Raw genomic sequence first — 15,231 nt, forward strand, 5'->3', positions numbered from 1 at the left:
GGACCTCTTAGAATTAGAATTTCAATATCACTTCTTGATAGTTTAATTGAAGAAAGTGACAGGATTGGCAAAGAGCTTCATAGTCTCACTCCATAAATGATTATGATGTTTCCAAACCATTCGGGCTTCTTTTCTTTTTTCCATTTCTGTGTTCTTCAAAGGGTGAGAATTTGCTGATACTGTTGATCATCTATTCCATTCTTTGAAATATAAGCTGATAAACAATAACTAGTCCTCCACACAGATGTCACAGTTGCCTTTATACCACGAAGACTTCTTGCTAAAATGTGTTATTGGGGAAAAAAAGAAAGAAGTTATTTAGATCAACCAAGGACAGATATTCCTTTCTGGATTTTTTACAAGCAATGTGCAGATGAGTAATAGGCTCAATGCCACCAGGGTCCCTTGGCGTATTCAGTATATATTTCTTTTGGATACTGTTTTATCAGAAATATTGCCTCAGATGGATTCCAAAAATCAAGCTCTGACACCAGGATGAATCATTTCAGGGGAAGATAAATTTTCTTCATACAAATTAGGTTTCTCAGTGGGGAAATCTTTTCTTGTATTCTGGTGGAAAGAGCTGCATCAGAGACAAATAAGAAATTTAATTTTTTTAAACATCAATTTAGCTGTACAGTCTGAATAAAAACATACATGATAAAATTCAAAATAAATTCACCATTTAAATTAGACAACAGCATGGTAGTCACTCAAAAAACTAAAAATTGAAAAAAGGACAATAAAAAAAACCAGTTCAAGGCAAAAAACCCAAAAAGCATCAAAATGATGCTAATGGGGGCGGTAAGTGTAGAAAAAAACATTTTATATAGTCCACCTCACTCCTTTGATGAGGTGATCTGAAAGAGGCCCCCATTAGGTCTTCACTTAAGAAATTCCCATGTAAGCCACATTGAATGGAAGGAAGGATAGAAGGGCAGAAAGAAAGATATTAAATACTACATGAGTTTTGTATGTTGAATTTACCCAACTAGTAAGTTCGTGATAGATTCAGATATTTAGATCATGAGTTAAATAATTTCTGTATAAAATCTTGTGTTTTAAGAATCATAACTATAATCATAATTTTTTTTCTTATATGTACCCATTTCATGTATTCAAAACTATGTATACACTTATACTTATTATCTTGTAAACAATTGACAAATCAAATAAATAAATAAATAAATAAAATAACCTGAAGTCTATAATAGGGTGGTACCATCTACTTTGGGATAATATTCTTTACTAACATAACATATCAACACAACATTTTCACCAAATTCTCTGTAGCAGGATGAAATACAACAAAGGAGTTGATTTGTTTTTCTGGTTTCTGTCTGTATAGCAAAAATTCAGTTCTGGAATCATAAACTTGCTTTGCTAATTACAAGCTTCATTCAACCTTTTACATTTTTAAAATAGTTCCACAATTCAATATTTGGATTCAAAGTTCCTAAGTCTTTGAGAAATTTTTACAATAGAAACAGGAATTTCTACATGATCCAAATTCATCTTAATTTAATTAAGCAGATTTGCTCACATTAAGAAGAATAGAATCAACCCTTACATAACATTCCCTGGACAACACCAGAAACCTGAAACAGTTGGAGTTAACTCTATTGTAACAATATCCACACTGATCTACAAGTGTGTAGTATAGAGAGAGAAAAAATGGTTCCTGGTTAAATTTCAGTGGTTCTTTGCAAATAATTATTCTGTTAAAAGTAATATCTCTTCCTCACATCCTACTATGTAAAGAGAAATAACTATTTAAAAAACGGCATCAGAAAGAGAGTAAGAGAGAGAACATAACGGAAAAATAATGTGTTCCCATTCATTTTTGGAGCTGAACCTGTCAACTTGAACTAAGTCTAACATATAGGGTTCATGTAGTAATAGCTTCTATATGATATTCGATGTGAATTATATGTTTATGAGAAAAGTTTATTTATAATAGTCTTTTTTGTTCTACCTAGATCAATTAAGAATTTTGATAGTTCACTGCTGTTCAATCAATGTGATTAAGATTAGGTAGACATGATTAGATTATCTCAAAAACATTACAACAAACAAAGTTAATTTTGTTCGTACAGAGCCTCAGTGAATAGCATGTGTTTGAGGAAGAAATTTATTATGTTTAGCAAAAGTAATCTGCTACATACATTTAAAGAGTTGTCGCTTCTTAGATTTGAAATGTATTTTTTGTGAAAGGTGCATATAATGATTACATTCACTGTTCCAAACAAGTTAGCTGTCACTAAATACTACTGAATGATAATAACTTTAGTAGGTTTCAGGTTTTGCATCACCCAAAGTCACCAGAAGTGGGGCAACACATACATTAAATAAATTATTATATACACAGCAATGTGAAAGTAAGCCTTCATAGTATATTCACATCACCTTCATTGTCCTTCAGATATTCTTCTAATACTATTTTTTCATCTTCAAATGTCTGGTGAACTTTCAACATTCCATGCTCACTTATATTCATTGGTATGTATAGTTTGGCAACATCACTGTATAGATGAAGAACTTGTTTTCAACTGTAGTCAATTAACTGTTGGACTAATATCAGCTACCATGCTGGTTAGAATTTGAAAGTTGTTACTAAGCAAGTAATTAGCATTTAGTTGCCTAGTGCTTTTCTTGGGTCTTTCCCTATCAGGTAGGTTTGGTCAGATTTTAACCAATCTTCAGTTTCTCATCCCTGCAGTATGTTCTTAAAATCCTTTCCACTGAATGCCAGCCTACTCCACCTCCTTTAATCAGGTATTCTTTGGTCTTCTTTAGCTTATTTTCTTCCACCTGTTCTAGCTTTCTTGCATCTAATCTTAGCGTGCAGGTTTTATTTTCCTCACAGCATACAAGCCCTATAAGATAATGCCTCACTGGGGGTCAAATTATTGCTACTATCTATTTACAACAATCACAGCTGCCAGCCCTTTAATTGGTGTTGGCTTTTATACACAGTTTTTCCAAGAACCGAGGATGTCATAATATATATCATAGTATATGTGTGGATCCAAGGAGTGTGGTCTTCTACAATTTGGCAGCTGAACATTTTATTAATATGCAGATTTGCTGTTTAAGAAGTTTTGGTATGGCACACAGTTGCAATTAACTTGTTAACATGTTTCAGTGGGAGACAGTTGCAAGGTCTGTGACTAATATTAGTTTTAGTAGAGTTGACATTTCAGCAAACAATAAATGGTACTTCTCTGATCTTGTTGATATTTCCTATCTGTATTTTGCTTGTTTGTTCCCTTTACAGAAAAATGATTACAATTAAAAAATATTTGCTTAAATCATCCACTGATTTTTTTTCCTCTTGAGGATTACAGTATATCATATGAGATACCCTTCCTAGTCCAAGAATAAGTATATTGTAGAATTCCTTGTGTGTTGATATGAATGGGATGGGAGCTGGAAGAAATCAGTAAAACCATTTATGGGTAATTAATGATTTCACGAGAAATATGTTTGCACAAGAGCCGGTAATAATAGTGAAAGAAGACTTTTGAAAGTAACCCAAGACCAGATATAGCAAGAGTTCGCTTTCTTATTCTTTCTCTTTCATTCTCTTGTTCTTTCCCATTTCACCAATGCCAAAATTTGTATAGGTGTATACAAATCTACCTGAAAATATGGTTAAGGATTTGATTTGGCCATATGGGGAAAATCTCCTGGGAAAGGCCTCCTTTCATGGTTAAAGAATTCATAAGGGATACATTTAAGCAGCTACCATATGGGAGGATCCTGCTAATTTCTGTTCATCCTAAAATTCTCTGCAAAAATTCTTCACAGACAATACTGCTACTCTTCAAAAAGACCTTGTCTATGTATCAGAATGGTCAAACAAATGGCAACTTCAAATCTCAACGAATAAATGCTCTCTCCTACATATTGGCAAAAAAAATCAGAAAATAAAATACAGGCTGAATAGTCAAGACCTTGTTGATGATCCAAACTCTGTCAAGGAACTTGGAGTAGTCATCTCTAATGAGTACTCCAAGTGCTCCAAGTGCTCCAAGTGCTAGAGCCCACTGTAACTACAGCCAAAAAGGCGTTAAGAGTTGTTAACCTAATCTTATGTAGCTTTTTCTCTGGTAATATTATACTAATAACTAGAGCATACAAAACATTCACTAGACCAATACTTGAATACAGCTCATCAGTCTGGAACCCACATTACGTATCTGATATTAACACAGTTGAGAAAGTCTGGAAATATTTCACAAGAAGAGTTCTCCACTCCTCTACTCGTTGCAGAATACCTTATGCCGCCAGACTTGAAATTCTAGACCTAGAAAACCTAGAATTATGCCACCTTCAGTCCAATCTAGGTATAGCATATAAAATCATACATTGCAATGTCCTACCTGTCAATGAATACTTCAGCTTCAACCATAACAACACACACAATAGATCACACAACAAGAGCACACAATAGATACAAACTCAAGGTAAACTGCAACAAACTTGATTACAGGAAATATGACTTTAGCAACAGAGTGGTCTGGAATACTCTACCTGACTCTGTGGTTTCTTCCCCAAACCCAAAAAACTTTAACCTTAGACTTTCTACTATTGACCTCACCCCTTTCCTGAGAGGTCTGTAGGGAGTATGCGTAAGCACACCAACGTACCTACTGTCCCTGTCCTATTGTTTCTTTTATTTTTTTTATTTTTCTTATATGTATCCATGTATTCATAACTATGTTTTTACTTATACCTATTATCTTGTAAGCAATTGAAAAAATAAATAAATAAAAAATAAAAAAAAAATGAAATTCAGGAAGAATTTGGATTGGTTGAAGTTATGATGGATCATCATCAGCATATGATATTTGGTTTGCTAGCTTAGTGGAATATAAATCATTATTAGATACTGATGATATTTTATGCCTTATTCATCAGTAACAATGTTATTTATTTAAAAAAATTGGACATGTACACCACCAACAAATTTCCAGAACTTTCTATTCATTGGAATAAGTAATATAATATATTTCCTGTGGGTTCCAAAGTTTCCATGGATATTTTTAAAGAATAGATTTTATATGGATTCACCAACACCCACACAGACACTTGAAAAGATTTCTTTATTGGCAGAGGTTAATGTTTGTAATTTTAAAATCTCAGATTAATATTGATATGATTGGATGTGACTAGTTGGTTAAAAATCTACTTGAGAGAATACAGTAGAATAGAACAGAACAGAACATAATAGAATAGAATAGAATTCTTTATTGGCCAAGTGTACACACAAGGAATTTGTCTTGGTAAAAATGCTCTCAGTATACATAAAAGAAAAGATACATTCTCCAAGAGTCAAGAATCATAAGGTACAACACTTAATAATAGTCACAGGGTACAATAAGCAATCAAATCATACTAGGAAACAGTCAATATAGATCGTAAGGATACAAGCGACAAAGTTATAGTCATACAGTCACAAATGGCAGGGGATGGGTGATAAGGAGTGATGAGAAGGTTTGTAATAGTAGTTCAGGATTTGTAAATAGTTGGACAGTGTTGAGGGAATTATTTGTGTAACAGAGTGATGGCGTTTGGGAAAAAATTGTTCTTGTGTCTAGTTGTTCTGAAGTGCAGAGCTCTATAGCGTTGTTTTGAGGGTAGGAGTTGAAACACTTTATGTCCGGAATGTGAGGGGTCTGTAAATATTTTCACAGCCTGCTTTTTGACTCGTGCAGTATACAGGTCCTCGGTGGAAGGCAGGTTGGTAGTAATTGTTTTTTCTGAAGTCCTAATTATCCTCTGGAATCTGTGTCTGTCCTGTTGGGTTGCAGAACCAAACCAGACAGTTATAGAGGTGCAGATGACAGACTCAATAATTCCTTTGTAGAACTGTATCAGCAACTCCTTGGGCAGTTAGATCTTTCTGAGTTGGCACAGAAAGAACATTCTTTGTTGTGCTTTTTTGATGATGTTTTTGATGTTAGGTGTCCATTTTAGGCCATGTGATGTAAAAGAACCTAGAAATTTTAAAGTCTCTACTGTTGATACTGTGTTGTCCAGTATTGTAAGAGGTGGTAGTAGGGTTTCTTCTAAAGTTTACCACCATTTCTACTTGAAAGAGTAAATGTTATTTCGAGTCTCATCTGTCAGAAGGCGGGAAGCTATTTTTTTTGTATTAGCTGTACATTGTGACCTGTTTCTATGTCCATCCTTTCAGGGCCATGCAATCCAGATTGTAATAGTCAAAATGCACATGATAAGGTTATGAGTATCTATTAGAGTCTTCCACTCAAATAAAGGCTGCCACTACACATCAACTGAATCTAAACAAAGAGTTTCCTAGCCTTAATTTCTGTCTGCTGATCCATTCTAAACCACAAATTCAAGAGAAAATAAAGTGAGTGGGATCTGTACAATGACATACTTATAGGCTTCTGTTGAAGAAACTGCTTGCTTCACCTGCCTTACAGTATCTCATGAACCTACACTGAAATAATCATTCCTTATTGGGGGGTAGGGGGGGGAATATGTCAGAGTAGGGAATCTATTCTTCATCCCTAATGTGGTTTGTAATTGTTCATGCTTTCATATTTCACTGAATTTTTTCATAGTGCAGGTTGTAGTGATGGAAGAAATAATATTTACCATGGCAAGTTTCATCTATTATTTAGACATATTTTTCTCCCTTAGATAAAACATGGAAAATTTGAAGTCTACTAAAAATAAATTAAATTCTGCACCTTGTATGCAAATATTTTATTGAAAAATACACTTTAAAAGAAAAATGTGCATTTTGGTAAGTCTATTTTTTTAAATATTTTATTACTTTATTCAGTCAGTGAAACTATTCCCGCCTGAAGAAGATCCTATGGTATCGATCTGCTATGTGGTTGTTAATTATGATAAGCCTGTCAAAGAACAAAATGCTGAATGCCTCATTCGAATCTGAATTATTTCTGGCTGGGAATTTAAAGAAATTATAGATTTAAAGTGTATATGTCATTTGGAATGTGAATCCCAGAAATGTCAGGCCATTTGATAGAATACATTTATTTTACCTGCCACTTCTCCAATTCCCATAATGTCCTATGTAGTTGGAAGCTATTCTTCTTGGAAGCAATACGACTATATGCATACTTTATCCTTAAATTTCATTGTAGCAAATTAGTTATATTTCATTAAGCCTCATTTCTTCAAATATGACTTGCTCAGACTTAACAGATATATCAGAACAAAGCTTTCACAGATCATAAATGCAAAAAAGTGCCAAGTACTTAGAAAAGTCTTTTTTAAAAGGTCTTTTGAAACTAGCTAATCTTAGTGTTTGTACATCAATTATAATTTATTACAATGGTTTCCCTATTTCATGAATTGGGCTGAAGATGTATCTTTTTTTTCACAAATGACTTTAGCCAGGTTTGAAAAATGTTCTTAAGGTTTCCTTTATATTTCATTTTATATTTTATTTCCAACACTGAGTGTACAACAACAGTAACACTTCAAACAAATTGAAACTTCATACTTAAAACACAAATAAATAAATATAGAGGATATGTATCAGCTGAGTGAGAAATTAGCTAAGCTATTTTTCCTGACTTGACCGCCCAGGAGTTGTTCATATTTGAGAAATATATTTGGAAGGGGGAGGAAGCAAGGAAAATGGCTTACTGAAATAAAAAAAAGACTCTCAATGATAGCATTGAATACTAGTTTATTTAACCTAGTTCTTAAAAACCTTTGAATTACCCCGAGGCCTTTGTGCTCATACTTCGGCATGCACAAACAACTTACATAATCTTGTAGGCTTTACATGAAGAAATGTCACATGCTAACTGAATGCTTATTTATCTTTAGTTCTGCAACATATTACCGTTTGCAGATAGAAACTGAGGGCAGCACCGGGGAGGACATTTGTTTCCATTTATATAGCTCATAATTCAATAATAAAAAACAGATGGAGGACCAGGATCCAGAATGGCTTTATAACAGAAACTCTTGTGAAAGCCACATCTTTTTATTTGATTGAAATTAGAGTAATACACTGACCCATGACTAAAGAAATAGCATAATTTATTCCAAGTTTGTGTAGAGATAGATAACTATCTATCTTTAAGAATGGTCTATACTTTAACTTAATAGAACTCTATTAGCGTTCTTAAACTGAAACAAAAATTGCATGTTTGCTTTTGTTGTTTGCTTGAGTGTTAAGTGTGTGTGTGTGTGTGTGTGTGTGTGTGTATGTGTGTGTGTGTTTTCTTAAGTTTTTGTGGGTCCTTACATGTATGGTATTCAGCTGTTCCATAGGTCTGTTCATCTTCTAGGTCTCCATTATGTCTCGTGTGTTTTTGTGGATCAAGCCGGTGATATTTTGTGGCTTGATCAACAAAAACACACTGAGACATAATGGAGACCTAGAAGATGAACAGACCTATGGAACAGCTGTCTTGCCCTACATAAGAGGTACTACAGATAAAATCAGTAAGATGCTACACAGGCATCACATCAAGATTGCCTTCAAAACAGACAGCCATCCTTAGAAACCGCAAAGATAAAATTGACCTGGAAAACCAAGGCATATATGAAGTCCCCTGTGCATCATGCCCGGCCACATACATTGGACAGACCAATAGAAGAATAAGTACCCACCTGGATGAACACAAAAATGCAGTAAAAAAGCTGGAACACACTTCCTCACTAGTCCAACACATGAAAGCCACAGGTCATAGCATCAACTTCAATGGCACCAAAACCCTAGCCACTATAGAAAACCCCAGCCACAGAATCATCAGAGAAGCCATAGAGATTGAAAAAAGACCTGAAAGCATGAATAGAAGAGATTATTCCACCAGACTGTCAATTATTTGGAAGCCTGCACTCACAAACAAAAAAATCTCCACATCACTAGCCAGGCAAACACCTGGACACAAACAGATCCCCCCGATACTTCCAGCTCAAACACACCCCAACAAGGCACCCAGATGAAACTTAGCTTCCTAACAAATGATAGCCGTCCATTTACTCTGAGCCAAGCTGCACTAAGAGCCTCCAATACAGGAACACAATGTTGCCAGTCAGTCAAGACAAAAAAAAAACCACAAAACAGCCAGAAGATATAAGAAACACCAATCAAGCAGAACACAGCAAACTCTAAGACCAATAAACACAGACCAAGACTCCCAACCAATCAGGATGAAGAAAAAACCATTCTGGCACAGCAGTAGGCTAGCCCCAAATTTAAAACAACTGTAAAAGTCTGACTCACAGACGAACACAATACAGAAGCCTGATGATGGCAGATGAGATTCTGCCGAAACATTGCTACAATTTAAAAGCGCAACTATAATGATGTGGGAAAATACCTGAACAAAGCTGAATACCACACACACACACACACACATATAGTATTCAACTTTGTTCGGGTATTTTCCCATGTCTTTATCATTGTGCTTTTAAAATTGTAGATATATATATATATTATAAAATTGTGTGAGTAGCTAGGATAGGATGGGATATTTTGATACTTTTTAAAGAGATATCTCAATAACTACTGCAAACTTTTTCTTCTGTAAGCAGTTAAAGACTTACTGTTTAACTTGTTCAAGAATAACCAGTAATTATATTTGTTAGTGTTTGGGGATAAACCCCCAAGCAGAGTATGCAGCAGCAGTCAAGCCAGGCAGGCAAATGAGAGAGAGAGTAGGCCCAAGAGTATACACACACTGGAGACAAAAACACTGTTTGTGGTTTTAAAATAGTTATTTAATTCACACAGAGATTAAGAAGTGTCATTCAGTCCATATATCATTATCCAGTATATCCATCCAGTTATCAAGTCCATTAACAGTAAATACAATGTCCTTATCTGCTTGTAAATCTTCTCCTCCCGATACCTTTCTCTCAAAGACAACGCTGAATCCTCAGCTCACCAAGCAAACAGTCCTTGTGTTCAGTTGAAATGGTATCTGGCACAGTAGCCTCCAAAAGTAAGCAGACAGACGTTCCAACACAGCAGGCAGCAGACCAGGAACAGAACCAGGTGCATCCAGAAGCCAGGGACTCAGACAGTTGCATCCAGAAGCCAGGGCTATTACGTTTCCCTTCCTACCTATATTACTGCCTGCAACCGCACCCACAATGACATTGCAGTTTCTTGCTTAAAGCTACATAGACACTTAATCCTAGGTTTACATATTTATTCAACCCAAACCTGGTTGGTGTATCCATATACCCAACATTCTCCCCTTTTGGGTGATATAAATATGTAATGCCTTTACATTCTAAACCCATATTTTTCACAACTCTCTAGATGCTTAATGGCACCTTGGGCTTTAGTAAAATGATCAGCTACATTGACCTCCGACATGCAGTATTCCAGCTGTATCAATTTACTCTGTACAGATTGTCTTACATTAAGATACCTCAAATCTGTATGTTTACTTCTCGTTTTAACTGCAATATTAGTGGCCATTTGAATTGCTGCCTGATTATCTTCATGTACAACTATAGGGTAGTTTACAGTTATACCCATATCCTTCAACATTTGTTTGTACATAATCAACTCAGTACACAATAAAGATAAACAGGAGAATTCTGCCTCCATAGTAGACAAACTTATATGCTGTTGCCTTATAGACTTCCAGCCTATTAATGTATTATCCAGCATTATGGCTGTTCCTGAAGTCGACTTTCTAGTATCTCTTTCTGCTGCAAAACTAGCATCTGCATAAGCACTCAATATGAGATCACCTTTTGGTTCTAAATACAGTGCATGGTGTAATGTTCCTTTAAGATATCTTAGGATTCTTTTCAATGCTATCCAGTGACATTGAAGCGGATCATTATTGTGCCGTGCCAGCTGATTAATACTAAAAGCAATATCTGGCCTTGACCAATTGCTAATATAAGATAAGCTACCAACCAAAGATTGATATAATGCCTTATCACATTTGGGACTTTGAGTATCCATTTTGCAAATATCCTGACTCATTGGAGTCTTTGCAGGCTTACAAAGTTCCATCTTATAATCTATTAGCAATTTAGATATCTTATCTTCCTGAGATATCTTAAAACCTTTCTGTGTTTTCAGTACGGTATATTCAATCCTAGATATCTCTTTATCTCCCCTAATTGCTTGATTTTTATTTTCTTGGCTAATGATGATATTATTTCATTTGCTTCATCATTAGTTTTAGTAATCAGAGCAATATCATCAGTAAACAACAATAATAATGATATCTTCCCATTCTTTTCTCTCTTAAATAGACATGGGTTGGCTAAACCAGCTTTAAACCTTATATTGTTCAGTTCCTTTACAATATACTGGTTCCATTCATAGCCCGATTGTTTAAGACCATAAAGGCTCTTCTTTAATAACCAACAATCATTATTATTGTCTCCTTTAACTCCATTAGGCCTTTTCATATAAACTGTATGTCTTAGTGGAGCGTGCAAGTAAGCAGTTTCCACATCAAGATGGTTAACTATATATTGCTTGCTTGCTGCCCACACTAATGCTGCCCTTAAAGTTGCTGCTTTCAGACTAGGTGCAAATACTTCATCATAGTCTTTTGCACTTTGTCTAAAGCCTTGGGCTACTAACCTTGCCTTATGGATTGTGTTTCCATCTTTATCTGTTTTTATTTTAAAAATCCATTTGCAGCCAATGGGTTTTTCATTACTAGGTAATCTCACGTTTTCATACACTTGCATATCCTTCAGAGACTTCAATTCTTTATTAATTGCTGCATACCAATTTTCTTTCTCTTTAGAAGGATATCTTTTAATCTCATCCACAGTATTTGGGATTCTATTTTCCTGGCACACTGTGTTAGCCTGGTATCTATCAGGCGGTCTAGAAATACGTGTAGTCCTTCTGGGTATTACTGGGCTTGGTTGAGTTACTACCTGTTCCTCATCTTCAGCTATTTCTTCCTCTAGGGGCTCTACTTCATCCTGTACTTCTTGCTTTACGTTATTTTTAAAGTTACAGGGATACTTAATGGGATTTCTATGTGATTCAATAATCACTTCGTTATTGCTATCCTGCTCTAACTTATCCCATCCTACGTGCTCTAGAAATTGGGCATTAGCACTACATAACACCTTAGATGTGCGTTTCTCCCAAAATCTATATGCCCTATGGTTAGCTTGGTAACCAACGAAGAAAAATTGTTTAGCTCTATGTTGCCCTTTACGCCTGAATTGTGTAGGGATATGCACCCATGCTGGTGCACCAAATGTGTGCAGGTAACTCAAATCAGGCTTCCTGCCATGCCACAGGGTGAATGGTATTTCACCAGTAGTTGAGTTAACAACGTTATTTAATAAATTATTAGCACACATTGTGGCCTCCCCCCACAAAGAATCAGGTAACCCAGAATCAGTTAACATAGTACGAGTCATAGCCTGCAATGTTTGGCCTCGCCTTTCAATAAATGCATTGTGCTGTGGTCTGTATGGTGCAGATGTCTTATGAGCTATTCCAGCTGCCTTTAATCTATTCTGGAATTTGCTATTAACAAATTCCGTGCCGTTATCTGTCACCAGGGTTATAATTTGCCGTTTGGTTTTTCTTTCAGCAAACCTTAACCAATTGAAGAAATGTTGATATGTTTCAGTTTTGCTTTTCATTAGGTAGCAAAACCCATATCTAGAGTAATGGTCCATAATGCTCAGTATATATTGAGCACCCCCCATACTGGGTTTCTTTGGACCAATAATGTCTGCAAATACTACTTCTAAAGGTTCTTTAGTTTTGAAACCATTTAGCCTATTTGCAGGCAATATTTTACTCTTATCTTCACAACAGACATTACAACGCAAATACTTATCACAGGGTTTTAACCTTATTCCTTCAGATAACTCTACTGTACGTTTTAGCATTTTAAAATTTACATGCCCCAAATGCCTATGCAATAAATGGATACATTCATCATGAGGCTTGATATTAATAAATACAGTCTGTGCCTCCCCTTTCTTACTATCATGTAAGACATATAATGCTCCATTTAAAGCTGCAGTTACCTTTTTGTTATCTCTTTCCAGTATGCACTTATTATTCTTAAATGTAACTACATATCCTAGTTTATCTAATACTCTTACAGAAAGTAAGTTCATCTTTAACTGTGGTACATATAACATTTTTATATTCTGGTTTAAACATGGACAATAAGCAATACCTTCACCCTTGGCCTTGAGGTGCCAACCATTGGCGAGTGATATACGTTGAGAACTTGTAGACATTTTTATAAACTTTGTCTTATCTCTCGTGATGCAGTGGGATGCACCACTGTCCACCACCCATAAATCATTCTTCATATCACAATTGCCAAACATGGCCAGTTCAAAGGATTTCTTTGGCTTCTTTACATTCTGGCTTTTTCCTTTTCTGCAGAATCTTGCCAAATGTCCTCTGCCTCCACAATTAAAACACTTTTTAATTGTGTATGCCGTCGAAGATAACTTCTCTTCTTCCGGGTGCTTTACTTTACACAGCTGGTTTCTTTCCAGCTTTGAAGATAATTTCTCTTCTTTATTAGGCTTATCTTCTCTCAGCTGGTCACGTTCAAACCTTCTTCTGGCTTCTTCTAATAGCCTGCCGGTAATCTCAGTTACTGATAAACTGTCTTTTGGCAACACCTCTAAAGCAGTCACAAAATCATCATAGCTTCGATCCAGAGAAGACAGTATGATATATACTTGTTGCAACTCATTAAAGATAAGCTCTTTTTCTTGTAATTCTTGAAAAATGCTTTTCATACAGTTTAAATGAGTTAACATGTCTCCATTCTTCTCAAGATGTGTTCTAAACAGCTTCCGTGTAAGATTGATATGAGCTCCTACACTGTCTCGAACATAAATCTTCTTGAGATTATTCCAGCAGTCTGCAGCATTTTCCACTCCACGGATATGAATGAGTTGCTGGTCAGACAGGGTGAGACCTATGATGCACAAAGCCTGTTCATTCTTTCGTTCATAATCTTGTATCAGTTTATAATCCTCTTCATCATTAGGATTTAAGTTAGATATGTCTGGTGGGTTCGTAATTATGTCCCACAAACCTTCTCTTCGTAGAAGCAAACTACATTTCATTGACCATGAAACATAGTTTGTTCCATCTAGTCTGGATATCATGGACAGATGTGGCAAATTTACTTGTGCCATTGCTCTTGTGATAAACAACTATTTAACAAACAGTTTGTATTTACAGTAATGTGCAACTCACACCAGCTCTCACTGCTATATCCTGGTTAGTTAGACTGTGCTCACTGCTGGGCCCATAACCAATGTTAGTGTTTGGGGATAAACCCCCAAGCAGAGTATGCAGCAGCAGTCAAGCCAGGCAGGCAAATGAGAGAGAGAGTGGGCCCAAGAGTATACACACACTGGAGACAAAAACACTGTTTGTGGTTTTAAAATAGTTATTTAATTCACACAGAGATTAAGAAGTGTCATTCAGTCCATATATCATTATCCAGTATATCCATCCAGTTATCAAGTCCATTAACAGTAAATACAATGTCCTTATCTGCTTGTAAATCTTCTCCTCCCGATACCTTTCTCTCAAAGACAACGCTGAATCCTCAGCTCACCAAGCAAACAGTCCTTGTGTTCAGTTGAAATGGTATCTGGCACAGTAGCCTCCAAAAGTAAGCAGACAGACGTTCCAACACAGCAGGCAGCAGACCAGGAACAGAACCAGGTGCATCCAGAAGCCAGGGACTCAGACAGTTGCATCCAGAAGCCAGGGCTATTACGTTTCCCTTCCTACCTATATTACTGCCTGCAACCGCACCCACAATGACATTGCAGTTTCTTGCTTAAAGCTACATAGACACTTAATCCTAGGTTTACATATTTATTCAACCCAAACCTGGTTGGTGTATCCATATACCCAACAATATTTTATGTGAATTATCACCTTTTCATTTCCTCTTTTCCCACTCTATTCATTGAAAAATAACTGTGTAGGGATATAGAACATTCAGATATCTATCAAATTTGTATTTGTTTTGTTATATAAAATACAAAGAACAGAAAATAAAATAGGAAATTAAGAGAAGGAAAAGGGGGTGTGAGTTACTAGCAGGGAAAAGAAAGAAAGGGACATTTTTTCAGGTATCTAAAGTATTATAGAAGGTCAAGATAACTTGTCTATCATCTCAGAGCACAGGCCATTGTATAATTTGGAGAAACTCAAATTCTGATTAAATGTTAGAGAAAAAAATTTCTTAATATAAAAGCGGT

The 15,231-nt window shown here is 35.7% G+C and overlaps 1 long non-coding RNA gene across 2 annotated transcripts in view; it reads right to left on the bottom strand.

The window, feature by feature from the left end:
- Positions 1-15,231, bottom strand: part of LOC148125878 (uncharacterized) — a 22,516-nt gene continuing 7,285 nt past the window's right edge. The window contains exon 2 of one of the 2 annotated variants that reach the window (XR_015743599.1): positions 1-280. This is a non-coding gene — a long non-coding RNA (uncharacterized LOC148125878). Of the gene's footprint in view, positions 584-15,231 lie in introns of both variants that reach the window. The other variant, XR_015743600.1, reaches the window with a different exon arrangement.

Source organism: Pseudonaja textilis, chromosome 4 (assembly GCF_049901715.1).
Source record: "Pseudonaja textilis isolate UNSWEBS1 chromosome 4, rPseTex1.2, whole genome shotgun sequence".
NCBI classification, from domain to species: domain Eukaryota; kingdom Metazoa; phylum Chordata; class Lepidosauria; order Squamata; family Elapidae; genus Pseudonaja; species Pseudonaja textilis.